Below are 15726 nucleotides of genomic sequence, written 5' to 3' on the forward strand. Positions count from 1 at the left end.
GATATAATGTATAACAAATAAATTTATGGGGCATTAAGTAAGCCCCTTATAAAGAAAAACAACAATTTTCTGGCCAAAATAAACATGTATTTAGGGTGGACAGAAGCATCGCACAACACACCAAACTCCATCATCCTCCCCTGCCCTGAGAAGTAACCAGTGCACACAGCTACATTTCAGCTGGACAAACAATTCAAATCAAACTGGGACCATACATATCAAAAGGCATCTGATCTATGGGAAATACAGAGATTTGGAAGATGGAGAAGTCGATTAGAGGTTTGGGGCATTCCGACGTAGTTCATTAGTCAGTCTGAACACAAAAGCTCTAATAGCTTGTATCCTGTGCACTAGGGAAATGCAATGCAAGGATGAACTTCCTGAGGAATTAATGGGTAATGATATAATTTAGTTAATCTCATTGGAAAGAAATCTAGAAGTGAAAGAGGAAACAGAGTATGTATTTCTCTAGAAAAAACAAAAATAAATTACCCAGCAGAGTACTGGCTAGCACCTGTCAGAGAGATCAGCTCCACCAGAGGAAAAGAAATTGCACTGATTAAAATCAATGTAAGAGGTGACTTTGCACCTGCAATGCCACCACATTGGCAGTTTTCAGCAATCTCATTCTCCTGTAGCTCTTGACTAATTTAATGTTTCACTTACGTACAAATAAGAACCTAATGAAGTGCATACAGATGAAATACATGGAAGTCTTTGGTGCAGGCAGGACAAAATCAGTCACATGTGGCAGAGATTAGCATGGGTTATGCAGATCATTTAACCTTCTGGAAGTTGCATTCCTTTAGATTAACACAGACAGAACAGAAGGGGAAAAAAAACCCTAAGGTTGCTTTCTGACATAGAAAACACTGTCCCACTGGAATGTGTAGGCTTTTAGTAAAAAATACAGTGTAATTTGTACAGGTTTTCCCTAAATTCAAATATTTTTGAAAATGTAATGTTTTAGTTCGCTTTTCAAGTCTCAAGAAATTCTTTTTGGTGCAAAGGTGAAGCTTAACATTTTGATGCCAAACTCCTGCTCAAAGATTAGCCCTGAGAGCTTTAAAATTAAAGCATGCCATTAACTCAGCAAATGCAAACTTCTGCATCCAATGCAGAACAAAAACAATGTTTGTGTTTTCTATTCCTCATTTATGTTTTCAATTACTAAATTAAAGAGTGCCTTGAAAGGAGCAGGATCTGAAAAGTACTCACCACCTATCTTGGAATCTCTTCAGAGAAAGTCCACAGAGCTCAAGTACCTGGAAGAGAAGACACAAACCAAACATGCTTTACATTACAGCTTTCTTATAAGTGACAATCTTCACACTCTCAGCCTCCCCCTAAAAGCCACCTTTTCCAGTTGGAAAAGAAATCAGAATAGTCTAAACATGCAAAAACCCTGCTCCAGTTCTTACCCTACACTGAGAAACAACTTTGTTGTGAATTTGCACTTTATTATTTGTCCTGAAATAGAAAACATTTCCATGTTGAAAAATGCACAAATTTGTCTTGAATTCAGCAAATTCTGAAAACAGCAAATTCTTCTGACATTCAATAATCTGTTGAAAACACTCTTCTTGCTTTGAATCTTTTTCTGTAAAACTCATCTTCCGAAATAAGCAAGTATCAAGTTCAGAGTCAGGTTTGCTTGACTCACACCACACAATATTGCTATACCAAGACCTAAAAACTAGAGAAAAATAAAAGAAAAATATGAAAGAGCCAGTTTCAAGTTTTCTTGAAGCCACTAAGCACTGCCCTGAAAGGTGAGAAATCACCTTCTTTCAGTTGAGCATGTTTCTCAAGGAAGCAGAGTATAATAATTTGCATTCCTTCAGCATCTGTCATCTGTGAATGCTGAGGGTTCATCAGCCCTTAAGGAGTCACAGATAAGAGCACCAGGACCAAGCTCACCTGCTCCTGCAATTCCTAATCTCTCAAAATCCGTGGATTAGAAAATTGAAAACAAGTTATTTGCTCTGATTTCCACTCTCTCACAGAGCTGACCATGATTTTCCTCCACCACCTATGCCAGGCACAGCTGGGAAGCACTCATCTCCTCCAGCCCAACACACCAACTTCTTTCCTGCCAGATCCCTGCCTGACCCAGTAATCCTCTAACTTCTGCAAACGAAATCCCACTGGGTTTAGCTCCCAAGTGCCTCCAGCCCCTCCCAACACACACATTTGGTCTGCCCAGCGCCAAACCCCAGCCACAGACATTCCAGATATTACCAAAGCCTCCCAACAATCTTCTTCAACACTTCACCATCCCTACAACCAGGAGTTCCTTCCTTTTGTGATACCCCTCACACTCACTTCCACTGGCCCTAACCCCTCCAGACATGGGACTGAGGTTTCCTATTTCTTCCCTCAGAGCAGGCTGCCTGACACTGCAAACTCCTTGTGCCAATCCTTCACCTTCTCTCCAGATCAAACACCCTATTCCTTCCCATCTTTCCTCTTGAGTCCTGTTCTTCAGCTGACCTTCCTCATTTTCTCTACATCTTCGCTCAGGTGCAGTAGTGCAGTGCCCCATGCAGGCTCCAGTACTCCAGCAATGCCAAAGCACCAGGACATGCAACACAGGACAAAAAGTCCATCCTCCTGTTCATGGAAGGAAGTGTCTATTGCTTTGGGGCAGGATGATCCTGGCAAAGCAGTGTATGACCCACCACAATCCCAAGACATTTTTCAGTGGAGCCCCTTCAACTACCCCTGAGTAGTCTGTACAGTCAACCCATTCACCAGGGAGAACTGGAAGCCCACATTAAAGCCTTTGGGTGCAAATGATGGACCCTCCAAAATCATTATCTGATTCTGTCCAAAGCTATTTGAAAATCCAATGACTTTCCCAAGTGCTTGCAACATCCCCTAGTTTGGTGCTACCTATTGAGTCTGAACCAGCATTTTCTCAAATGCATCAATTACAATGACCCAAGCCACAGGGTCCACCTTTGGAAATCCTCACCCAATACTTCTGAGCTTGATGATACACGGAAGCTAGGTCTGGATCGTGGTCAGCACACTCACCTTGTACCATCCATAACACAAAAGTTTCACCAAAATTTCTTTTCCTTAGTTTTCTTCTATGAATATCAAAACAGTGCCAAAAACCTAACTAGGATTGAAGTACATCCTATCATCTGCTCTTTTTTTATCCACCTGTTACTCTGCTCCAGAAGATGCCTAAGTGGGAAATAATTTATTAACTTCCAGAAAAACACTGTAATAAGTCAGAGTGACTGTACTGCAATTTCGTCTCCTTTTAAAAAATTTAGCACTATATCTTTTGCTTTTTGATTGTTATGGTAACATCACAAATTCTCCACCGCTAGCTTTTCTGAAGTAAACACCACAAAGAAATTGAAAAGAAGTCAAGCAGCCAGCTGAAATGCAGCTCCCTCTACAAATCACAAGAACAAGACAAGTGTCACAGAAGTGAGGTCAGGGTATCCTGCCCTGAAGTGGAGTCCCCAGTCACCCCCTGAAGGTGCCCTCTCCCCTGATCACTGGTGATGCTCGTTGAACAGCTTTTACTGAAGACCAACCTTCCCATACGCAGCTTCCCAGCATCTGAGGGTTTTTTTTTAAACAAACCCTTTCCTAAGGCCCAGAGAACCTGGAAGAAAAAATAAAGAAAAAGAGAAAACCCTTAAAGTGTGTGCCCTCTAAATGACTGCGTTTTTATTTTATCCTGGTATCTTCCCTCATCAGTGCAGATTTCAACTACATCAGTCTTCTGCTCACAGAAAGGAAGTTCCAAGACTCCATGAAATTTTCTATTACTCTTGAGATGCCTGGACAGGCACTCACAGATGTGGCAACCTGGCAGCAACACAACCATTTAAGCAAATCATTTTAGATTCAATACTTTTTTATGAAGTAAACTTAGGATCCTCATCTCATACAGGGATGGATATTATCTCTCCAAGCTGCAAACCAAATAAAACCCAATGGAAAGGCAAGGTAAGGACTGAACTTGGTCACTGGCAAAACAGGAAATACAACCCACAAACTCTTTTGTCTCCTGTGTCACTGCTACAAAATCGTTGTGCCTTCCCCGTCCAACAAACCTTACAGAATAGTGTAAGATTTTTTGACCATATTTATATGTTCACAATACATGTAATTTCACAGTCCAGATGCTAGATTTTGGCATCTCAAAAGACTTTCAGCAAGAAAAATGGCTACGTAAATTCTTATAATCATACAAAACCTTTGTTCCAACCTGAAGGAGTAGAGGGTAACTGGACAGCATAGGTTAATTTCTATGTTTACAGTCCGTGCAGTATTCAAATTCACTGCCAATTAAAAGGTCAGTATAATTGAATTAGCAGAAGCAACTTATGAGAGAAATTCAATTACAAAGCAGAATTAAAGGAAGAGATGTCAGAAACTTTTGGAGGCTGGGCAGGAAGAGGTGCATCAATCTACTATTTTCAGAGCAGCTAGCAAAAAGCTTAAGGAGGAGACTGCTCCAAATAATAATTTGTAAATATCCTCCTTATAAAAAAAGCTTCATTGACAGACCAGAGAAACCAAAGTGACAGATTTTTCTTTCGACCATGCTTTGACCTATCTGGTAGGGGTAAAACTCCATCTCAATGGTCAGACATCACCCACCTCTGCCTTCCCTGAAGGCACTGCAGCTCTGCCATGTCCTGCACAGTCCTCAGACCTGCCTTGGCTTGCACCAAAACCATTGCAGACACCTTTATTTTTCTTTTGTTTTTCAAGGTGTTTTTAACCCCATTCATTTTCTTTGAGTCATAGACATTCTATTTTAAGTAGATTTCTTTCTACTTGATGAAGAAGCCTCAAGTGTTTTGGGCACTTTTCTTCCTTTAATGGTCACTATTTTATCCTGGCCTGTTCTAGCCTCCATTTGCCCCCCTTTGGCTGATGCTATCCTTGATCAATCTCGATGCTAATTACCAATAGGGCCCTCCCACACCTCCGAGGTTCATCTTTAATAACTGCATTAAGACAAATCAATACTGTTACTAACCTGGCCACATGTGTGGATGGCGTGACTTGCCTGCAAATGCCACATGCAGCAGGGGAGATACTCCCAGCACTATATGAAGTCTCTGCACTCCCTTATTTGCAATTTCTTTTTCAACTAGACTCTGCTATTTTATAAAAATGGGGTGGGTTTTTTTCCTCTTTTTCTTGCAAATGCAAACTGATGAAGGCTTGTTGGACATAAAATTTAGCAGTCCTCTTCACATGTGGGTAGCAACAGTCCATGGACAGCCACGAAACTAATTGTCCTGTCACTTGGTTTGCAGTTGGGCTCAATGTTCATTGTAGGACCCTTCCAACTGAACTATTCTATTCTACTCTACTCCAGTCACCCCTAGCCAGCCCACTCATCACCAACTACAGTACCTGAACTTTGGCTGTTCACTTCTACATGCACTGTGGATGCATCCAGACAGCACGTGTAGCCATGCCAGCACTCCAACTGGCTGTCCAGCTGCTCTGGAGTGTGTCCACCCAACCCCTTCCTCTAATGCACAATCTCTTCCCACTCACATCTCACCCCCTTCTCATCTTTCCCACCAGGCCCGTAAGCCACCATGCTCTGAGCCCACCTGGACACAGAATTCAACCCAAAATGCAAGGAAAGTCCTAGAGGGCTCTAGGCCCCTACTTTCCAGAAAGGGCATCAGTCAGTTCACCCTGGCAGTCAAAGGACAATCACTACTCAAGCACACTGCCAACCTCACCAGGGATAATTTACCCTACTCAGCGTGACTCAAGAGAACCTAGAGGCCACTGTAGCCCAGCACAGGCTCCTGGGCAGGTTTTCCACTCCATACTGATCTCCATGGTGCTATAACTAGAGAATTAGACACTGGCTAATGTAAATGCTAATTCAAGTCTTCTTCTCCATGTCCTGCTGTGGCTGCAGTGCCAATACATCTCAGACTGTGTGTCCACTGAGAGGCTGCTACCACTGAGAGAGATTTTTGTTGTGTCCTCAGCATAAACTGCTGCCCCTCCTTTCTTTGCCTCCGATGCCTCTAGTGGCACCTCTTCCATTATCATTCTGCCTAAGCAATATGCTTGCAACACCCCCAGTAATTATAATAATAGTAATAATGCCAGAGCATGAAGGTAACACCGAGCACTGACAGTAGCAGGAAATGACAATAGGGAGGAGTTCAAAACATTGCTCAGAGGCTGTGTATGCTTATTTGGAGCACCTCCTGCACCTATTGACTGAACAGACTGAACAGGCTCCCAGGCTACTTTAATTTCACATGCTGTAAAGCAGCCTGCATTTTCAGAAGCTATCCAACTCCTGCCAGTTCTCTGCCTTCAGGGTTTCCCTTCTGCAGTTTATTTAGACAACATTCCAATATAAATTTTTGCAACCTAAAGCCTGTTGCAGTAACACTGGTACTTACATTTGCTCACAAATCCACCCTGACACTGCTTGGTGAATTTAACCTGTAATAGTGAGGTGCTAAATGCAAAGCCAGGTCCAGCTCTCAGCAGAGAAGAAGGAAAAAAGAATGGTGGATATAGAATCATGTAGTTTGTCATATAGATCATATAGATATGAGTATGAGTATGGCCAGTCTTCGCGAACGAAGATTTGGGGAAAGGTCTTTTACCTTTCCAGCCTGCGCAATGGATTTTTTAGGTGAGACACAGCCTGCGCTGAACTGAGCCCACCCTTTAATCCTAAGGTTCATCTGCCGGGGCCAAGCAAGCTTGGACAATGGCAGTGAGGTCCTCAGGACGTAGGTTTGTTTAGAGTGACCTTCTCATAGAGGGATGGCCTTACAGGGATCATATGGATATAGTTTGGGTTGGAAGGGACTTTTAAAGGTGCTATAGTCCAAGACCTCTGCAATGAGCAGGGATATCTTCAAATAGATCAGGTTGCTCAGAGCCTGGTCCAATCTGACCTTGAATGTTTCCAGGGATGGGGCATCTACCACCTCTCTGGGCAACCTCTGCCAGTGTTTCACCACTCTCACTGTAAAAAACTTCTTCCTTATATCTAATCTAAATTAACTCTCCTTCAGTTTAAAACAATTACTCTATATTGTACCATTAAAAACAAAACAAAAAACCAAAATTTACAAAAAAACAGGCAAAACCCGAGAAGAGTGGGGCTGCTGGGTGTTGCAGAGATGGTGATATAATCCCTGCCCTGTTTTCTTTCAGTTTCCCTTGGCACTCAGGTCTATCAGGTAAGTCAACAAGTCCTGAGAGCACAAGATATTCACCTGGGTGCTTAAAAGTAAACTCTCCAAGTGAGTAACAGAACCAGTGTTTCTGTCTATAAGGCTGTGACTTATGGTCCTACCCAAGCAGGAACACCCCGCCTTAGCTGTGGGACGTCAGAGTTGGGCTCACAGAAACCACAGAAATCCTACCAAATGAACACATCTATCCCCTTGATTTTTCCTGTGGGATTTTAGAGAATGCTTCATGCTGCCCTGTACATATTCACTGCACATCTGCCATGTTGGAGCTCTCCTTACAGCACAGAAACACTTGGAGTACAATCCAAAAAGGTAGGATCTACTTTAGTAGGTTAGGTCTACAGTAACTGTTCTACACCTCCAAAAACCCCATTCTGAGTATTCCCAAAGGTTCATTTACTGAACACAGATGCAATTTAGTGGTTAAACCATTGCAAAAGAACAGCCTGAAGTCTTCAGAACAAAAATCTTATCTCTGACTGATGCTATTGTAACAAGCAGTCATCCCTGCCAGATTCAGGGAAACAAGAGGGAAATCAACAGAAGCCAAAAGAAGCAATGCAAAGGAGAAACCTGCATGCCAACAAGGCCTCTCATGAAATACATCATGGGCTACACTGCCACAGATTCATGGTGAAGGCAGAAGCAATTCCCCTGGCTTTGGAGGAGTTTTGCTCACTTCAAAGTTCAAGATTGCATTTCTGCATTATATGTCAGTTTTGGCTTCCATTCCCTCCTGACTTCCCTTACTGAATTGCAGCGTTGTTTAGATGCTGGGTTTTTTTCCAAAAAAGACTATTGACAAATGCCACATACTGCCTGGTCTGACTTCCACACAAGCAATCAGCCTACAGTTAAACAGTTGGGGATAGAACAGTGCCAGTTACTCACTCTATTTCCTCTTAAAACTTTTTTCCAATACAATTAACTAAATTGTGGCATTACACATTCATTGTCCAGGAAGTTTCTCTCTTTCCCTTTTTAGCCTCCTTTTCAGTTGCATTTCCCTGCTTCACAGGATGCTCTAAACTAAACATTACATTCAAGTTACACAATAAAGATTTGGGAGGGATGGAGTGAACGAGGAAGGTCACAGGAAGGGAGGTATCTGCTAAAATAAAATTTGCTAAGCAGCTACGTCGGACCTAGTGTCAACTGCCTTTTATTAAAGGAGACTGTTGTTTGTATTAGCTAATCTACCAGGTGGAGGGACATAACAGAGCAATAGTTGAAATAGTTCAAAAGCTTTCCAGGGACTGAATGAAGCCTGAATTAATTCAAAAATCAAATTACAGTGACAAATGCTGCTATGGCACAGCCAAGGTGCCTCCTATAACCTTAACCCTCTCTATATATTGAGGCTTTTATGCTACATAAAACCACACTCCAGCTACAGAATATGCAGATGCATTTAAACTAAGTTTATCACAAACTAGTGCTCCTGGGCAGATTGCTTATTCATTTAAAAAAATCTACACATTGTCATCTTTATAATTATAAGGGGAAAATCACCTTGAAAGCAAAGCAAAAAACAGATGCACCGGTGTCTTCTTAACCTCCAGAGAGCAGGAAAAGCAATGTTAAGTGCAAAACTTCCTGCACACATCAATCACAGCTTCAAAGGCTGTAAAATATAAAGCTCAGGTGACAGAGATTTTTCCAAGCTGATAGGTCTTTCCTGCTCCGCCACGACAGGATGCTGCTTCCTCACAGGCAGCCCTCCTGCAGCCCACAGCTTACCTTGGCACAGGCTGTCCCAGCAAAACCAGGGGACGTGCAGATGGGTTCAGCCAGCAGCAGGGCTGTCTGGAACACAGCTGGGCAAACCCCTCCTCAGGAGACACAAGGACACTTGGGTGACAACGCTGGAAGGCACCTACTCTTTGTAGTTGGTGGGAGCCACAACCCTTGTGAAGCCAAGCACCTGGAGAAGACTGATGGGTGACCGCCACCAAGTCTACGCCTTGTCACTGTTACTGCTCCAGTTAGGGATTGTTCCCTCTCCTTCCACCCACTTCTGACTAACAATTAAGAAATGGGTTTAAATGGAGGTTGATATTGGGAAGCAAGAGCCTGGCATTTCCACGGCTTGATGTGGACAAGAGGGTGAGCTGAGGGAGGAGAGGAGACAACCAGTGGCAAATTGGCATCCTGCAAACCGCACGTCACATCAGCCACAGGCTGCAGCCAGAGAGGCAGAACCTGGCATGAGGATGTCACACAGTCACAGACAGAGATGCCAGTGGTGGCTGGCCTCAAGTAGCTTAGCCTGCAGCACTGCTCTGCCTCAGTACCTGCACACCTTCCTCAGGTCATACTGCATTCAAACACTGGGCATGGACAATGAGTGTGCTCACATGGAAAGCAGAAGGCACAACATTATACCCCTCATGATACTTAAAAGCCAATGACAGTTCATCTTTCCGTCTAAGGACTGCTCCACCAGAAGGCATCCTTTCTACAAGCCCCCGGGCAGCCATGCAATAGTCAGCCCGGCCTTTTGCACGCATACAGCTCAAGAATATCAAAACTTTACCCCAAAATGTTTTTGCAATGTTTTCCTGAAACTGAGCAAGCAATGCAGAACATTTTTGTTAGAAACATGCCTCCCTACAAAGTGTAAAAAGCCATCAAACCCACTAATGATGCAGACAAGACCCCAGCACCAGCAACAGGCATCAAGCATCTGAAAACAAAGGTTGGCACCCAGATGCAACTAATTCAAAATGTCTCAACACAAATGGGACTAGCCAACACCTGGCTGTCAAAGCCCTGGTGCTCAGAAGACAATGGCTCAGCCAACTTCTGAGGAAAATCATCCTTGAATGTGTCCTGTAACAAGTCAGAGCTCTGGACCTTCACTTCCGAACTCTGCCTTCTGAATTGCACCCATAAAAATGAGCACTCAGTAAATTCAGCTGTTTCTGGTGCTATCAGTTCAGAACAGCTTGCCTCACTTAAGGGACAGGACTTCTGGAAAGCTGCAGCACACACCTCATGAACAGCCTGCCAACAGCCCTCACCAGGGGTGACGAAAGACAGGGGGTTTCCCATGGGGACATGCCCGGCTGGGCAAGTCAGCCTGCAGATTAATGGAATTCTTAAGGAGATGGGAGAGGAGGCTAGAGGATGAATTAAAAATGGTGATCTTCTCTCACTTTGTCTATCTCCTGAGAAAAACACAGCCCTCTGTAACAGCGCTTTAGGGCCAGATTTAGGAATGAATGCCATTTTAAGTAGCGTGACACGAGCAGAACAGAAAGTTGTGGCTGCAGTCTACAGAGCTGAATCTCATTTGCTTTCAGACCATTACCACAGCTTCAATTACCCTCAGCTGGAATGAAATCTAATTTCCATTAAAAAAATTTATCTTTTGATACATCTTCTGACAACCCTGGAAGAAACCCTAACTGGTCCTGGTAGAGTGGCTGCTCCTCGGATAAGCCTGGCACAGAGGGGCGCAGCACCCCCAGAATCACGCTGTGCTCCCCAGGGAGGGCAGGCACATGTGACCAAACCCTTGTCCCGACAGAGAAGGGGCCTCAGCCATCACTGAGGATGCAGCACCCAGCGAACCACCACCAGCTGATGTGGAAGGGAACCAACTGAATTGAAAAGGTCTCCCACAACTGATTTCAGTCAGTTTGCTCCACATCAAACCTAAGCCAAAGGAAAACACTTGCCATAGGCTTTGGGGGAATCAGGCTGCTTACACCAGGGACAGGCTTGGTTTGCCACCGTCCACCGGACGCAACCATCCAGGTTTCACTGCACAAAGCCACAAGAGAGGCTGGACACAGGCACATGCTCATTCCCACTTAAATGGTTCTGGCTTTCAGGGACACACATTATTCCATGACTGTCAAATATCTGCATTTCCAACCCCTGTTTTATTTTATTACAGTGCCTCCTTTAATAAACTCTTACACACAGGAGTACCTACTTTCTGGAAAGCCCCCCAGAATCTCTCTGAAGCAAAGCTGACATGCTTGAGCTCAAGAGCAATAAACTCAGCCCAGCAAAAATCATGGTGTCTAACTACAGAGGGCCTTTTATGCTGAGCCTGCTTTTTTCTCCCCCCTCCTCTTTACAGCAACTCCAGCTCTCTCGGTACAAGAGCTTTAGGAGGATGGACACCAGGGAGAGGAGATGAGAGAGGTGACTTAAGACACAGGTGTACTGATGGTTGAAGAAGAAACTTGAATTGGAAACTGGAAGGAACAGCAGAAACACTGGCTTGTTCCAGGACGGTGCTTTGATCACTCTGCAGAGGATGACAAAAGGCAGCTGCCTGCAATACCCACCTGCCAGGCAGCTCCTGTCAGCCCCATGGTCCCAAGCCTAATTTCAAGCTGCTGCCTTCCCTTCAGCTCTGGCGAAGGGGATACAGGGTTTTCAAGTGCCTTCTACTGAACAGATGTTGTTCTCAGACCCTTTCCTAAGTACTACAAAGTACACTTACCTTTTTTTTGAACACACATTTCATAATTGAAGTTGGTGGTAAAGGTTATGCATCCACAATGTCCTCCCTTGTAACTCCCACTCTCCTCTCACGCATAAGCAGCTCTCCTCAACAAGCCCCAAATTACTCTCCAAAGGAAAATCTGTTTCTCCCCAGGTAAGTTCTAAGAAAGAGAAAGTGATGTGTTTGGAGAAACAAAATTTACCTACTAAAAAAAAAGCTTCATTAAAGAGAAAATGGAAAGGATGCCCTGCAAATGCTAACTGGCTTTGACGGTGGCTATCTGCATCGTGACCAAAATCGGCGAGCTTTCTCCCTTTACACGGTGGGCAAGCTGCCAAGAAGAGAGCATCCTGCGCACAATGCCCTTTAGAAAGAAAAAAAGAAACATGAAAAAAATTCCTGCTACCTCCAAACAAGGAAAAGCTTCCTTCTGCAGAGACAGGCTAGCCTGTGCAGAGCAGAGGTGAATGAGAAGCACAGCACGGAAGGCTGGTGAGGAAGACTTGCAGCACGCCCACACGCTGGCTCCCAGCCCCCTGAAGGCATTTCTTTTCCTCCCTCCTCCCACCACCACCCCTGACTATTCTAAAATGAGCCACGTGCCAATTTCCTAGCACCAGCACCATGTATTTCCTTACCCTGTGCCCAAGCTATAGAATCCATCACGTTGGTATTTTCAAGAGATTACAAGAAACTGGGGCTTGCACACTAAAGGACACACAAGCATACATGGTCCCATTCCCTCAGTGTGAAATGCTCTTGCACTTCCATTGCCCGGAAGTTCCCAATCCTGGTGTGCTGCATGGTTGGGAAATCAAAAACAAACCCCTTTGCCACTCTGACTAGTCCACCGGTTAATTCATTACGATAAACCCATTGTCCAAAACAAAAACATAATTTAATCGCTAAACCAGCTGCCCAAGTTTAGCTGTTGCTCTTGGCAAACCTGTCAGGATCTCAGTACGCCTGGTTTTCAGCAAACATCTCTGTAGGTGCAAGCCATGCCTTCTGCCTTTCAAGTCTCCAAGTGTCCCTGTCACCCAAATCCAGTGTTTTCCAACCCAAGCGGATATTTAAAGGGATATCATCACCTCAAACACCTCCCTGAATACATTAAGATAACAGTAACTGAAATACTAGCGAGCATCCTTTTCCCCAGCTGTCAAATGTGCATTTATCCAGCATTTATCCTTTCCCATTTAGGCAGCCTGATTTCCTTTGAAAACAGAGGACAGAAAAAGAAAATAAGGTTAAACACATTTGAAGAAGTCACCAAAAACATTGGCAGAAAGTCTCAAAGGCTGATGCATGAACTGTATGTAACTACAGCTATGTCTAAGTTTTCTTGCTGTTTCTTCTCCCCAGCCAGATTTCAAGTACATTGTGCCACTTGAGACAGGCAGCTCGATCACTGGGGAATATGTTGCATGCAAGAGAAGAAAGAAGTTGGCCAGGTTGTAGCTGGCATCTTTTGAACAGAATGCTGCTGGCATGAGTTTCCAAATATCTTGACTAACATAGATCATCGGGGAGAATTCCTTAAACTACTTGCTGCTCTCGTTTCTTGCTACAGAACAAGAAACGCTGAAATAGCAAAAGCACCATTGCCATGTCTTTCACACTGGTTACTGACAGGTATCTACAAACCTACTGTGCAAATGATAAGCACCATTTTTTAATAATAATAAAGGCATATTTGAAGCAGTGCAATCTAGAAGAACCACAGTGTTTCTTACATTACAAAACTGATCTGCTCCCCACCCCCCCCAGCTCCTGCCTACTAATTCCAGCACAATCAGAGCAGGAGAATGCATAATTCGTCCTGCAATCGACCCTGCAGGTCTTAGTCATTAAGCAACATAACACCAAACTTCCAGAAAGGTCACATTTCCAGAAGGTTCTCTCCTATCCACTGAAAGACTGAGAGGTTAAGTAAGAAGCTCCTCATGGAGAATTTGTCTGCATTGTTCATGGATTCAAATTTACTTTGCTATCAGAGCATGACAATAGACAGAGGATATTTATCTGGGGAAGTCAAGAAATGCAGAAATCAATGGGTTAATTTGGAGATTAGCAAAACACAACTGACTTGTGAAAGCTTTTATACAGCAAAAGGCTGATGAAGAGAAGATAATTGTTTGCATTCTTTATACTCTCAGGATGGTAGAGGATTATTGGAACAATGGAAATTTCAGGCATTGATTCAAAACGTTTTCTGATACTAAAGTCCAAAAATTTTGCAAGAGCAAATCCTTCTACTATCCACGGGTAGGATCCCACACAACACAATAATACAGTTCACACAACACAATAATACAGTTAACATAAACTAAGACAAACCCCTTGCCAAAAAAAAATTTAACTTCAGTCTGAGTTAAGCTCAATGAACATGCAGAATTTGGACATAAACAATTTTCTAAAACAGTCAATGAGGAAAGAAACTGATCCAACATATAGACGTTACGGAAAGCATCCTAGGAACATGAAGAAAAACACATCAAAAAAAAAAGGTCTGTTTTTCTTCCATTAACTGGAAAACATATTGCATTTGTTCCTGAATCTGACCTAAGAGTCACGCTTGAAGGAAATACCAGTAGTTCTTTGGAAAAGTGTGAGATCCTCTTCCCATGAGTATCAGTGCATCTTGCACAAGCATACAGTGCAACCTTATTGCTCACAGTTTCACACCACTAAAAGCAAGAGAAAAACCCAATGATAAAGAATTTTAATTCACATTGCCCCCTTAGTCTACCAGTATTCTTGTCTCACCCATGTCAAAGTGATCAACACTCAAAAGAATGTTGTCTTGCTTGTAAAAAAAAATAAAATCATGTTGCATGAGTATTTTTAATTGCAACAATTTCTAAACCCAGATCACATGCTTTTTTTTTTCTCTTTTCTTTTTTTTTTTGTGGAGTCATAATCCAACTTTAATGTTGCTTAGGCTATAGATTAATCTCTATCCCCAGCTCCCAACAACTGGCCCATGTTACTGCCATGCCCATGAGCTCGGGTGGTAGAATGGGGGCACCACAGTGCCAGCTGCAACACACAGCAAGCAAAGCACCGCCTGCACCAACACAGTGACGGACTCATCTGAGAACTCAAAAGGTTTGTCTGCACAAGTTCCTGCCGGTGCAAGCAGCCAGCAGCAAGAGCAAACCCCACTCCAGCAGCTGGCAGAACTCTTCTCACCGTTGCAATTCCCTGAACGGACTAAGCTATGCCAACAAAAGCACTTTTTCTGCTAGCAGAGCTGACTCCTCAGCAGAGCTGCTGCCAGCGTTGAGACAGCCACTCTATAGCGGCACACGCTTTTTTCCCTCCCAGTTTCCTATACTTCCAACTCTACACAGAGGAACCCTAAATATAAAGCAAGAAACAAAGAAAAGCAGAAAATAGGTGTCAGGACAAGGTTATGCCTGTCCTGCTGGCTGTCCGGCATCTCCACACCTAAACTAAGGGAAATGTGAGGAGATAATGTGCGTTCTTATCTGAGCCCCACCAAACTAGATGAAATCAAACACACATAGTTGCAAGATCCTGTTGCCTGAATCAAAGGGTTCCCAATCCAAGCACCTGAAAAGAGCTGAAGAATTAGCAGACGCGAGGTAGATATTCGGCCCTAGAACAGGCACTGCCCTGCACAGGCTCCTCCTGGCTCTGCTTTCTAGCCAGAAGTACTCAATGATGCTGGTGGACCCCATGCAGGACAGCGTATCATGCCAGTGATATCAGCGGCTGCTGCAATAGCCTCCCAGTCTTTGGTCAAATTTCATCTCAGGCAAGAAGAGCTTTTGAATCTGAACCGTGACAAATGGCTCCCACTGGGAAAAACGTGGAATATTTTGGAGAGGGAGCAATTGTTTCCTCCTTTCTTCCTCCCACAGAGAAAATCTGATCTTCCAAGTAGATTTTCACTTGTGAATGGAATTACAGGACAACACTCAGCTCCAGTGCCTGCCTACAAGTATTCCTGTGAAAAAGCTCAGAATTTTGTCACAAAGGTATAAATCACCCATCCGT

General features: G+C 43.6%; 1 protein-coding gene across 2 annotated transcripts in view; it reads right to left on the minus strand.

Moving 5' to 3' along the window:
- HPCAL1 (hippocalcin like 1) overlaps window positions 1-15726 on the minus strand; it is an 80375-nt gene that overhangs the window by 48072 nt on the left and 16577 nt on the right. For both annotated transcript variants that reach the window (XM_027690159.1, XM_027690158.1), the window contains exon 2: window positions 1219-1265. The gene's annotated coding sequence lies outside the window, so the exon portion shown is untranslated. The remainder of the gene's footprint in view (window positions 1-1218; window positions 1266-15726) is intronic.

This window comes from Neopelma chrysocephalum, unplaced genomic scaffold (assembly GCF_003984885.1).
Source record: "Neopelma chrysocephalum unplaced genomic scaffold, ASM398488v2 Primary Assembly neopelma1_80b, whole genome shotgun sequence".
Lineage (NCBI taxonomy): Eukaryota > Metazoa > Chordata > Aves > Passeriformes > Pipridae > Neopelma > Neopelma chrysocephalum.